The sequence below is a fragment of the Pleurodeles waltl genome, chromosome 11, assembly GCF_031143425.1.
Source record: "Pleurodeles waltl isolate 20211129_DDA chromosome 11, aPleWal1.hap1.20221129, whole genome shotgun sequence".
NCBI classification, from domain to species: domain Eukaryota; kingdom Metazoa; phylum Chordata; class Amphibia; order Caudata; family Salamandridae; genus Pleurodeles; species Pleurodeles waltl.
Genome location: NC_090450.1, coordinates 118314853 through 118340204, shown reverse-complemented (window position 1 = coordinate 118340204; position 25352 = coordinate 118314853).

Genomic DNA, 25352 nt, shown 5'->3' with positions numbered 1-25352 from the left:
GTACAGGGGATTGGGTCTGGGTAGAGGAAGTTGGAGGGGGGAGGCTGGACACAGGGACAATGGCTGCCATCAGTGCTGAGGCCAGAGCCTGAAATGCTCTCTTTTGGGCCGCCATGCCAGAATATATGCCCTCCAGGTATGCATTTGTTTGCTGCAAATACCTCTTAACACCCTGGATAGCAGTCAAAATTGTTGATTTCCCAACCGTGAGGGATCTCAGGAGGTCAAAAGCCTCCTCACTGAGGGCAGCAGGGCTGACTGGGGCAGGGGCTGAGGTGCCTGGGGCGAAGGAGATGCCCACCTCCTGGATGAGCGGGCACGGGAAACTCGATGAGGGGCTGCTGGGAGGGTGGTGCTGGTAGGGGGGTGGCAGCTGTACCTGTTGATGCGGGTGGGTACAGAGGTACCCGCTACCACAAGGGAGCTCCCATCAGAGGAGGAGTCGCTGTCGCTGGTGTCTGCTCCTGTCCCCGTCATGGAGCTCCCCTCACCCTCCGTCCCACTGGTGCCTTTGGACTCCGTTACTTCACCCTCCAAGGCCATGTGGGATGGAGCTCCCTCCTGCTCCGGTGCCACTGCTCCTCCGCCAGATGATGCTAATGCACACAAGGACAGGGTGACAAAACAAAAAGGGGGGGAAGACAGAAGAGACACATGGTCAATGCCTGCAGCACCACTACCGTTGGCGGACACAACACACAGGGAGCAGCCCTATGCACTAAGCCATGCACTCACAGGGCAGGGGAAAAGCACATGCCTATAGGGAACTCTGTTGAGAACCATTTTATGCACAACTGGCAGCCCTAGGAGCCTGACTGGGTGTAGAGGGCAAATACCACATTTAGGGTTGGACTGGGAATGAGGCTGCAAATCAATGGATCTACCTTTGCGTGTCTGCCCTGGCCTAGGGGAACCCACAGCCCACCTCCCCCACCCAGACACCTCAGTAATGCATGCAGAATCAGTGAATGAGAGTGTACTCACCCCCTTGTGGCTGCTGTGATGCCCTCAACCGCCCATCTAACTCGGGATATGCCACCACCAGGATCCGGTACATCAGGGGGGTTATGGTGCGACGGGCACCCCTTCCACGTTGGGAGGCCATCCCCAGCTGGTCCAGCCAGCCATCTTCTTGGTCAAGCGGCGCAGTTCCTCCCATCGTTTCCGGCAGTGGGTACTCCGTCTTTGGTAGACCCCCAGAGTCCGCACTTCCTTGGCGATGGCACGCCAAATACCCTTCTTCTGGTGGGCGCTGACCTAGAGGAAAAGTGAAGTAAAAATGAATGTTACTCCCCCGTAAATTTCTTCTCACACATTGGCCACACACCTCCCACCCTGGCCCAGAAATACATACACACACCATCCGCACAAACTGGCCTGTCTTCTTGGTCCAGCAGGTCCTCCCATCTTTTCCAGCAGTGGCTGCTCCGTATTTGGTAGACCCCCAGGGTCTGCACTTCCTTGGCGATGGCACGACAAATACCCTTCTTCTGGTGGGCGTTGACCTAGAGGAAAAGTGAAGTAAAAATGGATGTTACTCCCCCGTCCATTTCTTCTCACACGTTGGTCACACACCTCCCACCCTGGCCCAGAAATACATACACACACCATCCTCACATGCTGGCCTGCCCCCGTCTCTTCCATCCACAACACTCCATACAATCATGTGCCATCCACCATGCACACAGTTTACTCACCTGTCTGTCTGGAGGACCGTACAGTTGCGTGTACTGGGGGAGGACCCCATCCACTAGTCTGTCCAACTCCTCTGAAGTGAAGGCAGGGGCGCTTCCAGACACAGGTCACAGCAGCACTTGCAGTGTAGGTCCTCTCCTCTTGAAGGTCAGGGATAAAGTGAGTGAACAGATAGAAAATGCCGGTCACATCTGTGGCGGTGCGTACAGTCACCACCGGCGTACATCGTCATTGGCTCCTGGAACCCATAGGGCCCAATGATAACCAATGTTGAATTGCGCTGAGGTCTTCGACTGCCTACCGCAACGGTGTACAATGCCAGCGCAGTTACCTCATTTCCCCTTGTCCCACCTTACAGGTCAGGCAGCCGCCATTTCAGGAGGCCACATGGCAGGCCAAATAACTGCGTCACACCTATTTAGGCCAGGAATACGGACAGACAAAGGCACATAGAGAAAATTTAACATGTGTGCTAAACAGCCTTGTGAAACCTATGTGTTGTATGATTGTCTGCTCGCCGTTCTCCTCCATAGGGCACGTCCGCTGGGGCAGGTGATGAGATGGCGGCATCCTCCGGTGTACAGACCCCTGGTGGACCTGTTGATAATGGAAGACAGTCACATAATTATCACTTACAGACTTGATTGTGCAACAATCCAGGAACTGTGTGCCCATCCCACAGGAATACCCCCTCTAGTGCAGGTCCTGTCAGTACTCCATTTCCTGACCAGTGGGTCTTTTCAAACAACAGTAGCCATGGCATCAGGGATGTCCCAGCCAATGTTCTCTAACTTGTTGTCCATAGTGTTATCTGCCCTGCTGAAACACATGCGCAGCTACATTGTTTTGCCTCAGGTGGAGGATCTGCCCACAGTGAAAGGTGACTTTTATGCCCTGGGACATATCCCCAACATCATTGGTGCCATTGATGGTACACATGTGGCATTTGTCCCCCCCCGCAGGAATGAACAGGTGTACAGAAACCGGAAAAGCTACCATTCTATGAATGTGCAGATGGTGTGTTTGGCAGACCAGTACATCTCCCATGTGAATGCCAAGTATCCTGGCTAAGTGCATGATGCTTACATTTTGCGGAATAGCAGCATCCCTTATGTGATGGGGCAACACCAGAGGCACCGTGTGTGGCTAATAGGTGAGCCTAAAGTCACACACAGTTTCGTTTGCTGTCTGAGTATGGGAGATTGCCTAATGTTTGGAGGATGTCTAACAGTTGTCCCTCGATATTTGGAGGAGACTCTGGTTACCCCAACTCGTCATGGCTACTGACCCTAGTGAGGAATCCCAGGACAAGGACAGAGGAACGCTACAATGAGACACATGGGCGAACTAGGAGGATAATAGAGCGCACCTTCGGCCTCCTCCTTGCGATGCCAGATGTCTTTTCTGCAGAAGGATGGGCCTGATGGTGGTCTTGTGGCAGCTGTGGAGCCTGTGGACAGTGAAGAAGAGGAGGCAGAAGAAGAAGATGTAGACAACCGAAACATCATCATGCAATACTTCCAGTGAGACACAGGTAAGAGGATGGAAATGCTTCCCACATCTCATACTATTAGGACCTAGTGTAAATCTGCCTTTTTACCTCTGTGTATGGACCCTGACTTGTCACTTTGACTTTCCATTTCACAGATCTGGATCCCACTTTGAGCCCTCTGCTATGTTTACTGCTGGCCTACAGCTGTGTAACATTGGTATGTGAACAAGTACATTGACATTGCTATATTTCAGAGATGTTGCAATTACACATTTGTGAAAGCACAGACTGACTCCAGATTGTTGTATGATTCAAGGGTGTTTATTTCTGTGCTAATAAGTGGAGAAGGGTGTGCAATGGGCTGGGGTGATGGTGGAGGATTGTCCATGGCAGAGTCTAGTCTCTTGGTCTCACAGGTGCATTGTCCAATGGGGCATAGGAAGGGGAGCAATGGCAGTTTAAGGGTGACAGGGTGACAAAGTGGGACAAAAGGGTGACATTCAGGAGGGTCTTATTTCCAGGCGGGGGTCTAGGCAATGTTCTCTGTCTTGTTCCTGGATCTCAGGGACCGTTTGCGGGGTGGTTCTCCTTCTGCAGGGGGTGGGGTGCTGGTGGCCTGTCGGTCCTGTGGCGGTGCCTCCTGTCCACTAGCGCCGGCAGAGGTAGAGGGCTGTTCATCGTCCAGGCTTGTGTCAGGGGCCCGTTTGTGTCCCACTGTGCCCCTCATGGTGTTGACAAGGTCTGCCAGCACCCCTGCAATGGTGACCAGGGTGTTGTTGATGGACTTCAAGTCCTCCCTGATCCCAAGGTGGTGTTCCTCCTGCAGCCGCTGAGTCTCCTGAAACTTGGCCAGTACCGTGCCCATGGTCTTCTGGGAATGGTGGTATGCTCCCATGATGTTGGAGAGTGCCTTGTGGAGAGTTGATTCCCTGGGCCTGTCCTCCCCCTGTCACACAGAAGTCCTCCCAGCTTCCCTGTTATCCTGTGCCTCTGTCCCCTGAACCATGTGCCCACTGCCACTGAACCCAGGTCCCTGATTTTCTTAGGTTGGTGGGTTTGCCTGGGTTCCCTGTAGTGATGGACACACTGCTGATTGATGTGTCCTGGGGACAGAGGGATGGGCCCGCTGGGCGGGTGCTGTGGTGGTGTTTCCTGAGGGGGGAGGTTCAGTGGTGGCTTGTGACAGTGGCAGGGGAACCAACTGTCCAGAGGTCCCTGACGGGCCTGGCTGGTCATCTTGATCCAGGCATGCAGAGCTGCTGTCATCACTGTGGGCCTCTTCTGGGGGGGGACTGGATATGTCTGGCACCTCCTGTCCGGTGATGTTGGATATGGGTCCTGTTGGGGTGTAAATGCATAGTTTTAGTATCTGTGTGTGCCATCTTGTGCATTGGGTGAGGTACCCTCTACTCCTGTGCTTGCATAATTGTGTTTGCCCTTTTGTGATAGTTGGTTTGGGGTCTGTGTGGGTATCTGTACTGGACATGCTTTGGTGATGGTGGTCCATCCATAGGTGTTGCATGCAGAGCCTTGGTATTGGGATGTGTGGGTTGTGATAGTGGTACATATGTGAGATGATGGAGTGATGGGAGTGAGGGTAAGTGTGTTGGTATGTGATGGCATGCAGGTGGGGTGGGGGATATAGTAGTAAAGATATGACTTACCAGAGTCCAGTCCTCCTGCTACTCCTGCGAGGCCCTCAGGATGCAATATTGCCAAGACTTGCTCCTCCCATGTTGTTAGTTGTGGGGGAGGAGGTTGGGGTCCACCGCCAGTCTTCTGTACAGCAATCTGGTGTCTTGAAACCACAGAACGCACCTTCCCCCGTAGGTCGTTCCACCTCTTCCTGATGTCATCCCGTGTTCTTGGATGCTGTCCCACTGCGTCGACCCTGTCGACGATTCTCTGCCATAGCTCCATCTTCCAAGCAATGGAGGTGTGCTGCACCTGTGATCCAAAAAGCTGTGGCTCTACCATGACCCTGAGCTCCTCCTCTGTAAACCCGGGGTGTCTTTGAGGTGCTATGATGTGGTGTGGGTGATGTGTGAGGTGCTGTCTGTTGTGATGTGTGGGGGAATGTGTTGGTGTGTGTTGTTTAAGGTGGGTGGATGTTGTATGTGTGATGGTGTTGAGTGCCTGTGGATGCTGGTGTTTTGTTTGCTAATCTCTCTCTCTGGGCTTCTTTCAAAATTGTTCTTTGTAAGGGTTTGTAGGTAATGTGGGTGTGTGTTTTATAGTGTTGTGGATGTGTGGGTGTGGTGTGTATATGTGTGTCAGGTGTGTATATTTTGAATTCTCCAATGTGGTTGTGTTTTGTAAATGTTTGTGTATTTTGAGCATGGCGGTGTGTACCGCCAATGGATTACCGCAGTTTTAAGACCTCTGTGTTGATTCGTGGGTCGTGATAGTGTGGGCGTATTCTTGTTGGTGTGACAGTGTGATTTTGGTATCACCAGTTTATCTCTGACCTTTGGTGTGGCAGAATTGTGTGGGTGTCTGTATTGTGGCGGATTCCGAGATGTGGGTCGTAATACCTGTAGAGGAATTCCGCCGCCGCAACGGTATGTTGGCGGTCTTCAGCACGGCAGAAAGCGGGATTTACCGCCAGGGTTGTAATGAGGGCCTATGTTCTCAAACAAGACATTCTTGCTCATTCTGTGCTTCTTTCAAGGCTGCAGTTCGATAGGTTGCTGGTGAACGTGGTACAAGTTTTGTCTCTGATATTCATAGAAAAACACACATCCTTACATAGGACATTTTCACAGAACATTAGCTGTTTTATAGTAAAAACACATCCCTGTCCCTTTCATGTTAGAGGGAGATTCCAGCCGGAGAACCACAACAGTATGCTGATTGCTGAACGCTTCGATGCAGCTGTTTATGTAAACTTCAGGCCTTTGCTCAGGTATGGGGAATGATGTCTTCCCAGGGGAACCTGGAGGGCAGAATTAGAGCTTAAAATGCTGTGCTCTATTATAGCCTAGGTAGGAATTTGCCTATTGGCTCTAGTGACAATATGGTAGTGTTTTTCCTGTGCTTTACTCTCCTTGTCACAATTTTAATCGTGTCATGCTGTATCGTCCGTGTTATTGCAGCCCATGCTTTTCTATCTAAGATGCAGTCACTGCATTAAAAACTTATTGAAACATATACTGCCTCTGTTTCTCATTGTGTTTGTGAGACTAATGTAACTGAGAGAAACGGACGAGACCTGAATGACCACGATTTCCCTGAGAAATCAATTATGTCATGCACTTGGCTGCCCAATCATCCCTGCCCTTGGGTAGAGATGAGGCACTGTTAGTTAGCTGGAGCAAAACCCAGATTAGGGCGACAGGCGTCACCTGTAGTGGGTCAGACTCATTCTCCCACACCGCAGGCGATTCTGCAGCTCAAACTCCAGTAGTCTCATAAGAATAATGACATCCTACGTGACAGAACAGTTCTTTAAAGCTAATAGTAGATTGCTTTTTTTTCTTCTGGTCTATTTTTCAGCTAAGAATGAGTAGCAGAACAAATACATTTATTTTTGCATTCCTTAGATAGTTAGAGGAAAGCCAGAATCTCTGCATTTTTTTACACTTCAGAGCAAGTGCAGCTTTTTTTTTTTAACTGACTGATTATTGAGCTGTTTCTAACAAGTTCAACAAGTAACTAATAGGTTTTGATGTATTTAATTTTGCACTAGAGGTTTTATTTTTTTCTTCATGTTTGCAAACATGCTCACTCTTCTATATGAAAGAGATACCCAACAACATTTTAAGTGGTTTGTGGGAAAAGTGATGGTGTGGAGTTCATGATAAGGATATTGCAAGTCATCTCGGAGTTCCATAACCTTACAAAGGAACTAGAACTTTAGCCTCTTTTTTCTATATGGTTATGGAACTCCTCTTTAACGGCCTTATAATTTAAGGCAGGGGGTACATTAGCCCTTATTGTACTCTAGGTCCTCAAAATGCTGAGACAATGATTTGATTACTATTGTAGTGTAATTAAGAAATGTATGTGTGAATATTATATATATTTTGAATATCATTTGCTTTACTCTGTGGTACCAGATATATATCTGAAGTGCCACACATTATTTCATGTAATAAGACTATCTACACTTGTAATTTTCCTACAAAATCTTTTTTATATGTTAATGCCTGAAAGAAAGTGGAATCTGATTGAATTATAAGTAATAATATCCACTTCTTTCCCCATTATGTGCATACAATTTGCCTTCCCCTACAGATTTTAACATGAAAAAAGTAAATGAATTAATATATTAAAATCATGAAATGCATCCTTTGAGTAATTTGGATCAAAGGGTCCAGGGCAAACAGAGGTATCTGGTCCCGGGCTATAAGAACTGGGGTAGTTTTTATCTATTGCACTTGGGGCACCATACTGCTGAAACTTCGAACTACATATCAGTTTTAACACTTGATTCTTAGGATGGTGAAGCAGAGCAGTTCAAGGCTTACCCAGAAAATTGCTGCAGGCTATAATTTCTGAACTCAGCAATGCACCAAATAACAATCAATAAATCAGGTCCACCCTGTTGTTTTTTTCTTGATAAAAGGGAACTTTAATAAAAGCACAGCTGCTACACATAATGACAGCTAATATTTGGAATAGCAGTTGGAAATCTTAAATCAATAGGTGCACACTCTCAAAGCAGAATTTTAGAAATTGGGTTGCAGTTGACTGGGGTGTAAGCCTTGGTCAAGCAGCAATCACAATCCTAGACAGGGTAAGGCACAGGCAAACCCTAAATTAACCTGTGCTCACCCTTTGGTAACTTGGCACAGAGCAGTCAGGTTTAATTAGAGGTAATGTGTAAAGTATTTGTGCAACACTTCAAACTGTAAAACACCTCACAAGAAGATTCCGCACCAGGTTAGAAAAATCCGGAAGTGTACTTTAGTAGTAGTGACAGAGGTCCAGTACTTACACCCGATTGGGCTTTTGAAGTGGGGAGACTTCAAAGATAGGCCTTTGAAGTGCATAACGATCCTCCCCTTCCTGCCCTGACTCCAGACTCAATACAAGGGGCCATGTAGCCCTTTATGAGGGTACAGGACACATCCTAATCAGGTATAAGTAAGGTTATGCCCTGCTCCTACCTCCCATCCTCCCAGGATGGCTGATCAAGTTACATGTAAGCTCCCATTGTGTGTGGCTGTCTGAGGAGAATACACAAAGCCCAGCTGTCACCTACACCATAGAGGTGATTGGAAACAGGCAGCAGGCTCCAAATGGCTAAAGTAAGAAAATGCCAACTTCTTAAAAGTGACATTTTCAGAATTGCACTTTAAAATCCGACTTGTCCATACATTGTGATTTAAAATTTTGATTCCATATACACCAAACCCTAAAAAGTGCATTTATTCCAGATTGTGAATTACACTTATAAAATGGAAAAGGTTAATCCCAATGTCTTGCAATAGAGAAAAACAACTTTGGGATTTTTTCGCTATTAGGACATGTAAGACCTAAATATGCCTGTCCTGCCTTTAAAATGCATTGCACCCTGCTCTCTGGGTTGCCAAGGCCAACCTTACGGGGGACTTATATGTATAATAAAAAGGAAAGGTTGAACCTTGCAGAAGGATTATTTTGCAAGGTCGACACAGCAGTATAAAGCTGCACACACAGGCTCTGCAATGGCAGGCCTGAGCCGTGTTTAATCGGCTACTTACAATTCTGGCACAATCAGTGCTCATGTAAGGCACTTTACTGAAGACTTATCAGTGAGTTAAGTATGCCAATTGGGGTTAAGTCAATGTTGCCATGTATTAAGACGAGGGTACAAGCATGTTATCATTTGGTAGTAGAAAGAGTCCTAATACCAGCAAAGATGAGGTCAAAAAAGTGGAGAAGGTAGGATAAATGGGGGGAAGACCACCCCAAGGCAATCAGGTTCAACAAGGTTGATCTGCAGGAGCCCACAAACTAACACAAGTTTGCAGTATTTATATAGCTTCCTCAATGTGGGCTAGATCCTATAGGTCTGAAGACTTTCAATGATTTGCCCCGCAGCAGCAACTCACAAATCAAAATCACTGAACCCAATTTCAATGAAAATTTAGTTTCTACTATTAAATTTGGTTGCCTAACAGCTCCAAAGAACCGAATAACTCCCTCCTATTATCCCCAAAACAACTTTAAACCTAATGGACCTCCCAAGGTGACATTCGTACAATACCCCAGGAGACTTTGGGGCATAGTTAATGGCCCCCAGCGCCACCTTAGCTCCGCCATAGCATCATTATTTTTACATTAAAGCAACCCTAAAATGGTTTTTCTGATGCTCCATATTTAGAAAGTGGTGCAGGACTAATGTATGCAAGGGGGCAGTCCAGTGCTAGAAGCCCAGCAAAAATGTCTCTGTGAAACTTAAAAGATTTCACTGTGCCATTTTTTGCACCATTTTTAAAGCCTGCTCAGAGCTTCCATCAAATTACATTAAAGCAGTTTTCAATAATGGCCTCTCCATTGTTAGCAGATGCCCAAATCCATTAGACTGAAAAGCACAGTTCTTATTTCCACAACCATTGTGGTCAATGATAATGTATGTGAAAAATCCATAACCTTCCTAAGGTCTACTTTTTGAAGAATCAGGTCGAGATACAATGACATTTTTTTTTTCTGTGAATTGAGCAATGTTTGTTGTATCAACCTGCAGTCACAGGTTCATTTAAGTCCCCATGGTCTCTGACCTGAACCAGTACTTCATTGAATTACATAGCGGTCTTGGGGTCAGTGTCTACATGGTGCTACACTTTTGTTTCTCAGTCCTGTGCACCACACAAAATCTGCAGGGTACGGGATTACAGACTGAATTGTCTGAACATTTTCATCGTAATCAAATAGTACACCCCACTAAGCAATAGTGCATTCGTAAGTACTTTGTTTCATGGATGAATCCTTGAGTCAGTAGCCTTTGAAGGGAAAGGAAGCCAAGATCTTATGGCTCAAGATGTGTCTTCGGAGCAGCGGAGCATGGTAGCTTTCAGAATACATGAAGAGAAAACCTACTGCAGTTCTTCTTATGAAGGACTCTTTGGGGCTTATTTACAAGCCCTGTGGCACTGGAAAGCGGAGAAAGTGTCTTGCTGTGATGCCCTGCACCACCAGAGAAGGGCAGAAATGCACTGTATCTACAAGATACAGCACACTTCTGTTCTCTTCCCCTGTGCTGGTGTACAAATTGCTGCCTAGCGGCAGCGCAGGCACTCTTGTCCCATCATGCAAGGATGCCTGCGTTGTGGGGATGATTGGTTCTGTGCAGGAAGGCACACCTTTCTACTCAAAAACAATAAAGAGAGATGTTTTCCTCTTTCTATGTGTGTTTCAGAATGCAGAACTCATACAAAGAGAAAAAAACAGTGAGATTCCTACGTCACCTCTCGGGTGGTGTTGGAATATGCTGCATTCCCAGACTTGTAAATCTGGGAATGCGTCTGATTCCTTGGCATTCCATGGGTGTTGCATGGGAACACTGACAGTTACACCCATGGAATGCCCCTTTCACCAGCTTTATACATGAGAGGGGCCCATATTTACAAGGCTATGTAAAGCCACGCAAGGTGGCTTTTTGTGGCCTTGTATATATGGGATGGCACACTGCGCCATTGGAGCATAAAAAATGACACTCCAGTGGCACAGTGTAACCATAGGGCCTCGTAAATGAGGCCCTATGTGCAGTTCTATGTTACTTGGTCAATAATCCTGATCAGTAGTTCTTAACCTGTGGTCTGCAGAGACTCAGATGGTCCACTACAGTTTAAAAATTATATTAGCAGATTAATAAAGTATAAATGCATTAATAGCTAAACTGAAAACCCGAAATGTTGAAAGGCTATGGAAATACTTTGAAATTGGAAGCTAAAAGGAAAGTTGGTATCCTTGTCTTAATTTGTGGGTGCAGCACACAAAATCTATTTGAAGCAATGGTATGCAACAACAAAACAAGAGTATGTATTAGGAACACAAAAGACAAAGGGCCTGATTTAGATCTTAGCGGATGGTATATGCCATCACAAACGTGACAGATATTCCGTCTACTCTATAAGTGTCTCCATAGCTATAATGGGACCCTGATATGTCGGATGGGATATCCTTTACATTTGTGACAGTACCCGCCCCCATTTGAGAAAAAAATCAGGCCCAAAGTTAGATGCTATAGTCTAGCATGTCATCTCAGCTTTTAGAGACAGAAGCAAATTTGAAAACCTTCAATCTTTCCATTATTTTAAATAAAACAGATCTCCTAGCTATTATTTATATTTGTTTAATGTACGTTAAATATAACTTAAAATTAGGGCTTGCGTCACGAGAATGTAAGAAGCAATAATTGGATTTGTTGTTTTCACCAAGAATAATTTGTATAACATTATTTAAACATACCTTACTGTCGAATCATGGTGTTTCCTGAAACATTTCAAGATGCTGATGCTGACTCATTTGCTTATAATAAGTACTTGTTGGGCAGATGGAGAGTGATATATTTGTTCACATGTTGAGGATGGATTACTAACCGCTGCATGGAATGTAATTGATTTGTGCCTGGGTCCACTGAAAGACAGTATCAAATCTTCCTTGCAGCAGTGATAAATCTTGCTTTACCATGGCACACACTGTTCAGGACAGTAGAGTTAGAAGCTGAGATATTTTAAGAAGTGTGATGTAGCTAAAAATAAAGATCAGTGCGGTAATGACTTTCTGTAGTGATATTAAAATTATATACAAATAGCAGGGCGCGTGTAGAATGATGGTTATATATCAGCTTTTCTTGTAAATAGTTTTTGAAAAAAATGTCAAGGGTGAAGGGATATAAGGTTCCCTAATAAAAATTAATAATGATGATATAATTGCTACCATATTCTATACAGCAGTTATTGAAAATGAATAAACAATGTCACGTTTAATTTATTAGTCACAATTGTTTTATTTCACCATCATTTTGGTAGTCTTCTTTTATGTCACTCACTCCTGATCCACTAAAGGAGATTCAAATAAGAGAGCAAAAGGATACACGATACTGAAAATGAGCTGTATAATTCGAAACGCATTGATGAAATGTGCATTCTTGTCATAACGATATTGACATTATAATTAACTAAAAAATGGGAAATAAATGTTTTTGACAATTTAATTTATGTGAAAGATGCCAAGGGTAAAAATGATTAATAATCCAATTGGCACTTAAATAAGTAAGCCACATCATAATGTCAGTTGATAATCCCAGGTACACTCTGGAATAACGTGGTGTAGTATCCTCAGGTGGGTTACTGCATCACCTGATCACGAATGGCCCAGCATTAATGCACCTGGTTTTCCCGGGTTTTCTCAGGTTACAGACCACCATGTCTGATTTTGTCATGAGGCCTTCATTGGCCCACTTTAGTTCTCCATCTTAGCTTTATTTTACATTTTATATTGTACACGCTTTAGGTTAATATTGCTTTTAGCAATGACATTTCACATACTTATACTTGCAAATTAGTATTCTGAGAATACCCTGTATATGCTACCTGTATTAGGTAAGTCTTTCTAGACATGTAATATGTACACTCTGTCCAAGGCTGAAAACAAAGAGCAAGATATTCTGATGCTTGCGTTGTCCATTGGAGACAGCTCCTAAAACCTAGACATATCAGCGCATCAGACCTGTGATTCTAACATGGTGTGGTTTTGGTTATGTAAACGGTACACTGCCTTACAGGGATTAGAATTGCACTATGGCTCCTCTGTTCGATATGCAGCTCTTCTGACGCTGATCTTCCATCTTGCAGAGAATGATTCTAAACTCCCTGGCTCAGCTCTCCAGGTATGGGGGTCTCTGGCTATCTTCCTAGATAGGGCACAGGGTACATCTGCTATGCTCTCAAAGTGTAGGAAGTGTTAGGTAAGTAGATGTAGAGATAAGATTGCCATGGTTTGATTATTCATTTTTCTTACCATGTTGGAACTGCGGGTTATAATGCTTTGTTTTATCTGCCTAATAATCGCTGCCCATTCTCTCTAAGCATGAAAATGATTATTTCAATAAATGTCTGAAAACGTTTATTTGTATCTTTCTTGTGTTTACCCTGGGCAGGCATGAGTAAAACAACGGAAACGGTGAGATCTGTTCCCAGAACTTCCTTGTGAGTCAGAGTATCATGTTCGAGGTGGCCATAAACATCTATTACCCTAGGGAGGATGGGGGTCCATGTGAGGCCTTCGTGAGCTAGCTAGGAATTTGGCCGACAGTTACTGATGATGTAGACGGACTCAGTCCTCACGTCCTGAAGTTATATTGTCCTTATATGCAGCCCTATTTTTTAATGAGGCCTGTATAACAATATTATAGGCTAGTAATTCCACCAGGTAAAATTTCATGAGGCTTTGGGTGCAACAGCAGCCAAGCTATGGCCCTGTGCAATCTGTCCAATCATATTTTTTTCAGTGAGAGTAAGCAAGTTATGTTCCCCGTGCAAAGGCACCCTCTTCCCCTTTCCATTCCCTATCCTCATAACCACCATTTCCTCCACCCCAACCGAGCACTAACGTAAGCAGTAATGCTCCAGGAAGAGGGAGAGCAATGCAAAATTGCACCTGGTAAAACCAGGTCCACAAAGTTATTTCCTACAGAGTAAAATTGATTTCATGTGCAGAGGTTACACCCCGCCAGTACAGTGTAATTTGTAATGAGAGTCTTGTACTTAATAGATCTAATAAGAGTCAAACAATGTACTGAGTATGCGACCTATAGTGAATTGTGAGTGCACTGTAAGAGACCTCTGATCATTTCTGCCATTCTTCTGAGAACGTAAAATAGTGTGGCTCTGGGAGGCCAAGAAGGCCATGATGGCAGACTCATTTGCCTAATGCTCCGGGACTCTTCTACAATCCTCAGCCATCTGAGGGAGGACAGGGTCTTGTTCCCACCCTTGCGCACAACTTGCTGTCTGGGGACCGTAACTGGCACCCTGTTGTCTTCCCCAGTGACAGGACCGAGACTGTGGGGCAACATGACTGGCAGTCCATGCTGGTCCTAAGATAGCAGCCCACTGGAGTCAGACCTGTTGAGGCCAGTGGGGCTTTAGGGGTGACAGTGACCAGGAAGGTGCTGGTCCTGAGGTGTGCAGGTCGAGACTTTCTCAACTGTGAGGTTTGAACTCGGGACCCAACGGTAATGCTGATGCCGCTTACCTGACTGGGCAGTGTTGAAAAGGACTTATGAGGAGCGGCCTGCTGGGTGAACTGAATCGATCCTGGGTGGTGGCCTGTCAAGGTCTGGCTTGGAGGTCTTGACAGGGGCACAGAGTGAGGCTTCCCACGTGGCTTCCCAGCAGAGCATTTGACAGCCCAGATTAGTATGATCCATGCTGTCCACAATCGCCTCCGCCCTGCCTTGCCTGAGTACTGGAGTAACCTACCTAGATCCTGGTAGGGTATGGTCTCACTGATTTTCCCATATGCTTTGCAGCCTGGCACACTGTGGGGTTGAATGGGCTGGCTCATTCCTGGGGACTTACTGATGAAATAACCTCCTCTCTTTGTACAGGAGACAAGGAGTGCTGTGGTTCTTGGGCAGTTCAAATGCTTGTGCTGCCTCTTCCTCTCACCACCATAATACCTGAATGACATCTATTAGCCAAGCGACCAGAAACCCCTCCCCCCAAGAGCTGTGACTGTTTGATTGAGTCCTTATATTGCACTGATACTATTGAGCCGCATTTGCTCTCTCCTCTTTCTTCTACGAGATGTGCTTTCAGCAATTTGGCCTACAATCTGGAAAGATGAAGGAGCTAGCACAGATGCCTCAGCTAAGATGGACAGGTACAAGGTGTAGACCTCAAACGGGGTCATGGCTCCAACAGAAGAATTGCAACCTTAGCAGCAGCCTCTAGCTGGCACCATAAGGGCCAAACTGTAGGCAATCCAATCCTAGAGTAAGGTGGTAGAGACTAAAATAGGAGAAGTGCGGATTGACATGTCGCTTATCCAACAAGCCTTGCGTAATGTGGTCAATAGAATATCTGAGACAGAAGGTTGGGTCTCTGCTCTGGAAGATAAGGTCACTACTCTTAAGCTAACAGTTTCTGAACTTCTCCTTACCAACACTACCCTGGAAAACTGTGTAGAAGACCAGGACAAAAGTTTCTCGAGAAATATAATTTGCCTCATTGACTTTAACGAGAATGCTGAAGCCCCTCACCCAGAGCATTTCTTAGAGACCTGGCTGAAATCCTGGGTATCCAAGGGCTAGTCACCAGAGTTCACAATTGAGAGAGCTCACACTCACTGGCTCAGTATCCCTCTCTGGAAACCCCTCTTCAGCCTCTGATAGCTCGTGTTTTGAAATACAGGGAGAGTGACACAATTCTCTGAGGAGTCTGTCAAGGTGATACCCTGAATTTTGAATCTGCCTGAATCATGATCTTTCCTAATTACACTAGGGTGTCTCAGCTATGACAGAGGTCTTTCAAAGAGGTCAAGCAGAAACTTTGGGCCCTAGCTATACAATATCTGCTCATATTTCCTGCCAAGCTCAATCCACCACCCTGAAACATATTTCTTTGAGATCCCCCTAAAGGTCATGATGGAGAATGGGGTCACAGAGAGACTTTTCTGCTTTGATATGCCAGCCCAGGGCTGGCAGTGTTGAGTATGAATGGAAGACAATATTGCCTTACATGTTGATTATATTACACTCCTCCTGTCAAACCCACAGCTTTCACATCATCACTCATTGGAAATACTCAACCTGTACAGTTCCACTCCCGGTTTCTGTGTGAATTGACACAAATCTGCCCTTATCTCAATCACAGGGGACCAGAGCACAGTTAGCTGGCACCCATCCATCTCGGGTTTGACAACTAAGCTTTCAATACCTAGGTGTGCATGTTTCCGCATGGTTCCAGTAACCTTGATCTAGCCTGAGCCCTCAATCTCTCCCTGCTGATCGACAAGGTGAAATTGAACTTCCACAGGTAGTAACAACTCCCACTTAACTTATTGGGAAATGTGGACCTCTTCAAGATGATGATACTCCCCAAATTATTCTATACCTTCCTTCCACCAAGCATTCCACCAAGACTCCAAATACAAATTGTACCACACTTGTGTAGGTAGGCCTAGTGCCAGCAACAGGAAATAGGCCAAAACACAACATGGATACATCACATTTCCCCACTCAAAATTGACTCTGTTTTTTGCAAAGTGGATAGCTATGGATTTTGGGTCCTAGCTCAGCTGGAGCACAGGGAAACCTAGCACACCTGTTCATTTTTTTGAACTAGACTCCTGGGGGAATCAATGATGGGATGTCTTGCATGTGTCTCACCTGTTGTTTTACCCCGAATCCCTTGCAAACTTCCAACTTTGACTAAAAACAAATATTCCAATAAACATGGAAGTAGTCAATAGGCAAAAGATTTGCTGTATTGACCTTACCTCCAGCATGTCCACTAAGTGGGGAAATAACGTCTGAACTAAATTAAAAGTAATCTGTCTGTTCTCAGTGCTCTATCTGCCTGTACTCTACACACTGGTCACCCAATGTGATTAACTCTTCAATGCACAATTAGTGCCTCCGAAGGGACATCATGACTACAAGGCCCATTTCTGATGGATCACAGCCAGATGAGTTGTCATCGCCAGGAACTGTGACTGAAAAATCACTCCCAGATCCTGCTCTTTGACCCTCTCTGATGCCGTTTCAGACTCAGGCCCTGAGTCAGAGGTCTCCTCCACTGTTCGAGCTACAGCCTTAGAAGCAATCATCTAGCGAGATGTCATCTCTGTTTTCCAACTAAAACATTCTGACCTAGGTTGAACACAGGTATTTGTAGAAATGATTGCTGAGTGTGCGGGGCAAAATGTATGCGATGAAGTGAAAGAATGTAATGCTATGAGAGTATGATACAGTGTGTTCAAAAGAACAACAGTCTCAAAGTTGCACTTGTCTAACACAAAGAACACCTAGGAATATCCAGCGCAGACAAAAACTTCTTAGAGCATCCAATGCTATTGAAAACTTCCCCAAAAAAGCTTCTGGATAGACTGGTCGTGCTCACCCGAATGTGTGGCTTATTGGTATTACGAAGGGTATTGTTGGATCCCACTATGTGTGGGCACAGCTGGGAGGGACTACCTTGGTGACCAAACAAGACATTACCCATAAACTGAAATTACCCCAACCTTCTACCGTAGTGGAATGGCAAGTGGGGGTAAAATGGTGTGCCGAAATGAACAACCAATATACCAGGCTCGGGGCTGCCCAGAGAAACATGCCAAGAGTTGGGGCAGGGGGTGTGTTGGAAAATGGGTTATTGGTAGGGCAGGTAGGTACCTACACCTAGCAACAAGCCACTAACCTCCACATAGGTACAGTTAGGTCTCAGTAAATTAATCCCAGCTCAACCCTTGGTAGCTTGGCAACGAGCGTCAAGGCTTAACTTAGGAGACAAAGTGTAAAGCATTCAAATATCACAAAACAGTAATTAAATAAAACACAGGAAACAGTTTAAAAATCCAAAACCAATTTATAAAAATAGTTTATATTTTTATCTTTAAAATGACACAAAAACGATTAAAATCGGTTCAGGGGAACCGGAGAAATGAATTTTTAAAGAATTATTACTTTTCTAGCGCTTAGAAACAAAAAGCGCCAATCGGGTCATCTGGTTGCACCTCGACCGGGGCAAAGTCAAACTTTCAGGCCGACTGCGATGGAGCCCTGCTCGGCTACAGGTCACGGGAGGCCTCAGTTAAAAAGTTACCTTCGGACTTAGTCTCTTTTTTGGATGTTTTTCTTTACCGGGACGAACCACGAAGTCAGGCCGGGTCGCGGTTGAGGCAAGCCGGCTAGAATTTCCGTGGCGGGTCGGTCCCTCTCTGGAGCTTTTTTCCAAAAATTCTCAAATCTTTTCCAAACTTCTGGGGCTTCACCCAGATGTTCTTTTAAGGTTCTTTTGGGGTCCACAGCTCACCCCAAGGGTCCAGAAGTTCTGTGATGGTCCTTGGGGGGTGCGGACTTCAACTCCCAGAATGCACCTGGCGCAAACTCCTTTTTGGCCACTGGACAGTGGTCAGCTGGTCGCTTTCTTCAGGAGTTGGTGCAGGGGACTCTGGTTTAGCAATTTTTCACCTGTAGCAAACAGGGAGTCCCTCCTTGAACCAGTTGAAGCCAGGCAAAGTCCTTCTTGTGGTGAAGCCCAAGTGTGCAGCTGGTGCAGTCCTTCTGAGTGCAAGGTCCAGGTGCAGGCCAGGGGTCCAGCAGGGCAGTCCTTCTTCTTCTTTAGTTCCTTTCTTGTTGAATTCTGGAGGGGATCTGAGGCGTGGGTGCAGGTCTGCCAGTTTTATCCTTGCTCCTGGGTGAAAAGCAGGGGGGCCCTGGTTCTCCAATCAGGGACAGGGTCGTCCCCCTGTGATGACCACTTCCTGGGAAGTGTGGCAAAAATCCATCCCAGAAGGCAACAGTCTCTAAAAATCCAAAATGGATGAATCTGATTTTTGGAGGAGAGATCTGGCTGAGCCCACCCACTAATGTGGCTAAAAATCATAAACACACCCCTCTCCTGCCCTCTCCTAATCTAATCAAGGGGGCACCTAGCTGTCTGGGGTTGCAGGATGTGGGGGTGTTGCTGGGTGCTGCAAATGTCCTTCTCTGCCTTTGAAGACCAGTTTGGCAGCCCTCCCCCTTCCTGCCTCACCATCTGCTGAGGGGAGATTCTCTCCCTAAGCACATTCCTTTGTGTGAAGTCAGGCCACTTCACACCTCATCAAGGTAGCCTGGCAGAAGCTGCTGCAGGCTGGCCAATCAGAGCACAGCAGCAAAAACAATGAGAGCTGAAATTGGCAACTTTTTAGGTAAAGTCTAAACTTTTTACCTGGACAAGTTATATTAAATCCAACAACTGGAAGTTGTAGGATTTATTACAACAATTAATTTGATACCAAATTCTTGGTATGCAACATTTAAGGAGACTTTAAAATTTAAAATAAAGTCTGCCCATTCTAGCCTATGAAGGCCATTTACTTCAATGAGGGAAAAACGAATTTGGCTGTTTTTACCTCACCAGGGCTTATAAATCTATTTTTATAAAGTCCCTGCTTATAGTTACATGGCACCCAGCCCTAGGGGCACATAGGGCACACCTTAGGGGTGACTTATATGTAAAAATAAGGTAGTTTAAGACTTTGGAAGTACCTTTAATTCCAAAGTCGAATTTGCATATAACTTTAATTTAAAAGCAGCCAGCAAGGCAGGCTTGCTTTTAAAATGACACTGGGCACCTCAGCAATGCACCTAGGTGTGCACCACCTATGCTGTGGTCCCTAAACCTACATGCCCTACCATATACTAGGGACTTATAGGTAGGTTAACTTAGCCAATTATAATTAGCCTAATTTGTATATCCATTTTACACAGAGCACAGGCCCTGGGACTGGTTAGCAGTACCCAGGGCACCATCAGAGTCAGGAAAACACCAGCATAAAGTGGAAAATGGGGGCAAAAAGTTATGGGGCCTCTGCAATCAGCCCTAGTTTCTCACACAACCCCCCCCCAGCCCACACGCCCAGGAGACTCAGCCCAACCCTGGGAGGGTCTTCCTGGCTTGTTAGGCGAGGAAGACAGTGAAGAAAACTGGCTGTCCCTTTGCAGGGCCTACTCTGCCTTATATCCTCCTGTCAGGGTCACTCCCTCTGGGTAGTGAAGCCATCCCAACAGTAAAAGGACCCAACTCAAACTGAAACTTCCCTCTAGGGGGGTCTTCCTCCTCTCTCTCTTAGGCTCGGATGCCTTCCCTCCCCTGAGTGGTTAGAGTTAGCATCTTCCCCTTTTTCTTCTCCCTCTGGAGCTTCTTCTGACTCTACCTCTTGGGCCTCAGCCCATGCTGTCAGGGATGGGATCAGGATTTGCTTCCTGAGATCAGTGGTTGCAGGCAACCCTCTTTCAATACACAACCCCCTAAGCTGGACTACTGTCAGTGTGGGTAGGCTAGCCAGATCAAGCTCCATGGTTCCCTAGTTTTGTGTCAACAAAAACTTTTTGCAAAAATTGGAAACAAGAATTTAGAAAAATTACAAAAATTAAATAATTGAAATTAATCCAAATTAAAAATTAAAAACAATTTTTGCACTAGGACAATTTAAAGGATTTTTAATTTCTTTTACCTAAAACTGTAACGTGATATTGAACACAAGTACAGGATCCCGTCGCTGCTTCCAATTATGTTGGAAAATGGGTTATTGGTAGGGCAGGTAGGTACCTACACCTAGCAACAAGCCACTAACCTCCACATAGGTACAGTTAGGTCTCAGTAAATTAATCCTAGCTCAACCCTTGGTAGCTTGGCAACGAGCGTCAAGGCTTAACTTAGGAGACAAAGTGTAAAGCATTCAAATATCACAAAACAGTAATTAAATAAAACACAGGAAACAGTTTAAAAATCCAAAACCAATTTATAAAAATAGTTTATATTTTTATCTTTAAAATGACACAAAAACGATTAAAATCGGTTCAGGGGAACCGGAGATATGAATTTTTAAAGAATCATTACTTTTCTAGCGCTTAGAAACAAAAAGCGCCAATCGGGTCATCTGGTTGCACCTCGACCGGGGCAAAGTCAAACTTTCAGGCCGACCGCGATGGAGCCCTGCTCGGCTACAGGTCGCGGGAGGCCTCGGTTAAAAAGTTACCTTCGGACTTAGTCTCTTTTTTGGATGTTTTTCTTTACCGGGACGAACCACGAAGTCAGGCCGGGTCGCGGTTGAGGCAAGCCGGCTAGAATTTCCGCGGCGGGTCGGTCCCTCTCTGGAGCTTTTTTTCCAAAAATTCTCAAATCTTTTCCAAACTTCTGGGGCTTCACCCAGATGTTCTTTTATGGTTCTTTTGGGGTCCACAGCTCACCCCAAGGGTCCAGAAGTTCTGTGATGGTCCTTGGGGGGTGCGGACTTCAACTCCCAGAATGCACCTGGCGCAAACTCCTTTTTGGCCACTGGACAGTGGTCAGCTGGTCGCTTTCTTCAGGAGTTGGTGCAGGGGACTCTGGTTTAGCAATTTTTCACCTGTAGCAAACAGGGAGTCCCTCCTTGAACCAGTTGAAGCCAGGCAAAGTCCTTCTTGTGGTGAAGCCCAAGTGTGCAGCTGGTGCAGTCCTTCTGAGTGCAAGGTCCAGGTGCAGGCCAGGGGTCCAGCAGGGCAGTCCTTCTTCTTCTTAAGTTCCTTTATTGTTGAATTCTGGAGGAGATCTGAGGCGTGGGTGCAGGTCTGCCAGTTTTATCCTTGCTCCTGGGTGAAAAGCAGGGGGGCCCTGGTTCTCCAATCAGGGACAGGGTCGTCCCCCTGTGATGACCACCTCCTGGGAAGTGTGGCAAAAATCCATCCCAGAAGGCAACAGTCTCTAAAAATCCAAAATGGATGAATCTGATTTTTGGAGGAGAGATCTGGCTGAGCCCACCCACTGGTGTGGCTAAAAATCATAAACACACCCCTCTCCTGCCCTCTCCTAATCTAATCAAGGGGGCACCTAGCTGTCTGGGGTTGCAGGATGTGGGGGTGTTGCTGGGTGCTGCAAATGTCCTTCTCTGCCTTTGAAGACCAGTTTGGCAGCCCTCCCCCTTCCTGCCTCACCATCTGCTGAGGGGAGATTCTCTCCCCCAAGCACATTCCTTTGTGTGAAGTCAGGCCACTTCACACCTCATCAAGGTAGCCTGGCAGAAGCTGCTGCAGGCTGGCCAATCAGAGCACAGCAGCAAAAACAATGCAGAGCTGAAATTGTCAACTTTTTAGGTAAAGTCTAAACTTTTTACCTGGACAAGTTATATTAAATCCAACAACTGGAAGTTGTAGGATGTATTACAACAATTAATTTGAAATCAAATTCTTGGTATGCAACATTTAAGGAGACTTTAAAATTTAAAATAAAGTCTGCCCATTCTAGCCTATGAAGGCCATTTACTTCAATGAGGGAAAAACGAATTTGGCTGTTTTTACCTCACCAGGGCTTATAAATCTATTTTTATAAACTCCCTGCTTATAGTTACATGGCACCCAGCCCTAGGGGCACACAGGGCACACCTTAGGGGTGACTTATATGTAAAAATAAGGTAGTTTAAGACTTTGGAAGTACCTTTAATTCCAAAGTCGAATTTGCATATAACTTTAATTTAAAAGCAGCCAGCAAGGCAGGCTTGCTTTTAAAATGACACTGGGCACCTCAGCAATGCACCTAGGTGTGCACCACCTATGCTGTGGTCCCTAAACCTACATGCCCTACCATATACTAGGGACTTATAGGTAGGTTAACTTAGCCAATTATAATTAGCCTAATTTGCATATCCATTTTACACAGAGCACAGGCCCTGGGACTGGTTAGCAGTACCCAGGGCACCATCAGAGTCAGGAAAACACCAGCATAAAGTGGAAAATGGGGGCAAAAAGTTATGGGGCCTCTGCAATCAGCCCTAGTTTCTCACAGGGTGGTCATATTATGGTATGAATGTGGAATGATGGGCTATTGCAAGGGGAGATGTAGATGGAATGTGTAATGGTCAGTGCCATATTGCACTCACAACAGACTGTATTGTTTGTTTGTTTCGAGGAAAACAATAAAATTGTTTTATCAAAAACGGTGTGGCTCTGAAAATGACGGAGAAAAAAATTGGGGGAACCATTGCCCATTGTTGTCTCACTAGAAAATTCTGTGTGTGCCATAAGCAAAGAGAAAATCAAATAAGAAAAATATTAGTTCATGTTGCAACACACACAATAAGAAAAAAAGACACATTATGCTACATTTGTCCCTGATACTTGGAGAAAATTCTTTGTAAGGCGTGTTCCTTATGGAATGGCAGAATGTGTGTGACTCACAATAGAGTGAGCCATTTACACTGTGTGCCCATCTGCTTCCATCATAGCCCACCTTAGGCACTGATCAGTTCTTGTGTCATTCACCGATTAGTTGTACCCAGCACAGCATATATCATTGCAAAAATGGGTGAGCACATTTCAGCCATTTATCAGTTGTGTCATTCATTAGTAAGTCTACCCAGAGTGGTTGAATCCATTTTAGCCGCTGCTAAATTATTCAGCCACACACATTTTGCTTCCAGCCCCAATAGCATGGGGCAATGTATTAGCCAACCCTGCATGGACTCCTAAAATACTGTGACCATACTAAAATAAATGACTGAATTACTGATCACTGGCTGAGGTGGGCTCACAACTGCCTTGTAATCGAGGCTTTTTCTGGGTGTAAGTAAAATGTGAATGTCACACTAATCAATGAGTGAACTGCTGCATCGTGCATCAGCACCCCAAAGGGAAACAAACCAAATGTAAAATTGTTACCTTTTGCTAGAAGATCCACCTTCATGCTGCTTTGTATCAGGAATACAATCACCAAATACATATACCAAAGGAACCTCCACTCAATATTGCCACCTCCCCTCAAACCCCCAGTATACAAGAAAAAAAAACGGTGTGGTGCACCTTTCTCTGTTCAAGCAGCCAAACTATGTAATTCATTACCCCCAAACACAAGAGCCACGGATAGCCATCTTATATTCAGAAGACTACTAAAGAGTTGGCATTTCCCTATATGACCACCACACTCCAACATAAATGCACAATACAAGCCTGTCCACGTAAACATGTATAAGGAGATTATATGCATGTTTTTAGATATGTGCAGTTCTTTGTACAATTATATAGGTACCAATTCAGGACCCAGATTTATCAAAAAAGTGTTTTTTTACTTACCTATATTTTTAGCACAGGTTGAAAAATCTTCATGAAATAAAAAAAAAAGATATGACAGCTATGTGACCTGCTGTCTACAAAGATTCAAGGTGATCAGTCAAGCAGGGTCCAAGAAAAAGAGGGGGCCCAATTTTTTTTTTTGTATTCATTTTTTCATAGGGAGTTTGAACAGCGAACCACTGGACGGAATTACGCCAAATTTTGCAGATGTAGATCTAGGCCCTGAAAGTGACCTTTTAGTTATTTGGTGTAAAACCAATCAGTAGCTTTTTAGTCTTATGCGATACAGCAGGTCATGGTGGAGTTGCAGACATTTTTATAACTGTGTAGGGGATAATGAGAACTGTTGTAGTAGGCCCTGGAAGGAATGTAGGTGGTCTCCCTCCCATAATTCCCCCAATGTGGAAATCCCAAGTGTGTCCTAATGCCTAAAGGTTGGCAGTGTGGTGTAACCACCTTCCCACCCAAAATGGGGTCATTTGCATAAGTTCCCATCCCATACTGTCTAGCACAGGGCCATGCAAAAAATCTTAACCACCGTCACTGTCAGGGCTGACCAGATGATTAGGGACTGGGTCGCCATAGAGCGGTTCCAAAATAGTATCAAGCCCCAGGTAAGAAATCTCCTGTTGGCAGGCAGGGTCACACCACCCTCTGGACAGCTATTCATTGATCACCGTTATGTAGGCCACCCAGTAGTAAAGCAAACATCAGCCACCGGCCAGGCCCTACACCCAACCCCTATAACCACCCAACCCTGCACTGCCAAAGCCTTCGGCCATGCACAGCTAGAGTTGGCCACAGGGCCTGGCCTGTGACCAGACCTGTGGCCAACCCCTATAACAACCCAACATAGCACAGACCGCTCCCCAGGCCAATCTCAGCCCAAGGATCCCATCACCCTAGGCCCAGCCTAAATATTTAATTTGTTTTCAGGGAGGGGGTCGCACGGCCTCCTCAGGCTGATTTCGGCCCCAGGGATGGCCTAAGCATTTAATTTTTTTTCTGGGGAAGGGGCCGCACTAACCCTCTTCACTGGCCAATCTCAGCACCCAGGGACTCCATCATCTGGAGCCTGGCCTAAATATTTAATTTATTTTTAGGGAGGGGGCCATGCCCCCCTCCCCAGACTGATTTTGGCTTTAGGGATCCCATCTCCCAAGGCCTGGCCTAAATATTTTGGGGTGGGGGGCATGCGACCCCCTCCACAGGCTGATCTGGGTCCTGGGGACCCCATCCCCTAGGGCCTGGCCTAATTATTTCAATTGTTTTGAGTGGGGGGGATGTCTGGCCCCCATCCCCATGGTGGATCTTGGTCTTCAGGACCCCATCCTCCAGGGCACAGCTGTTCGACCTGGGTGCCCCCAGGGCACCCAATGACAATGTTGGGGACCCTGGAGGGAGCCTGAAGGCCCC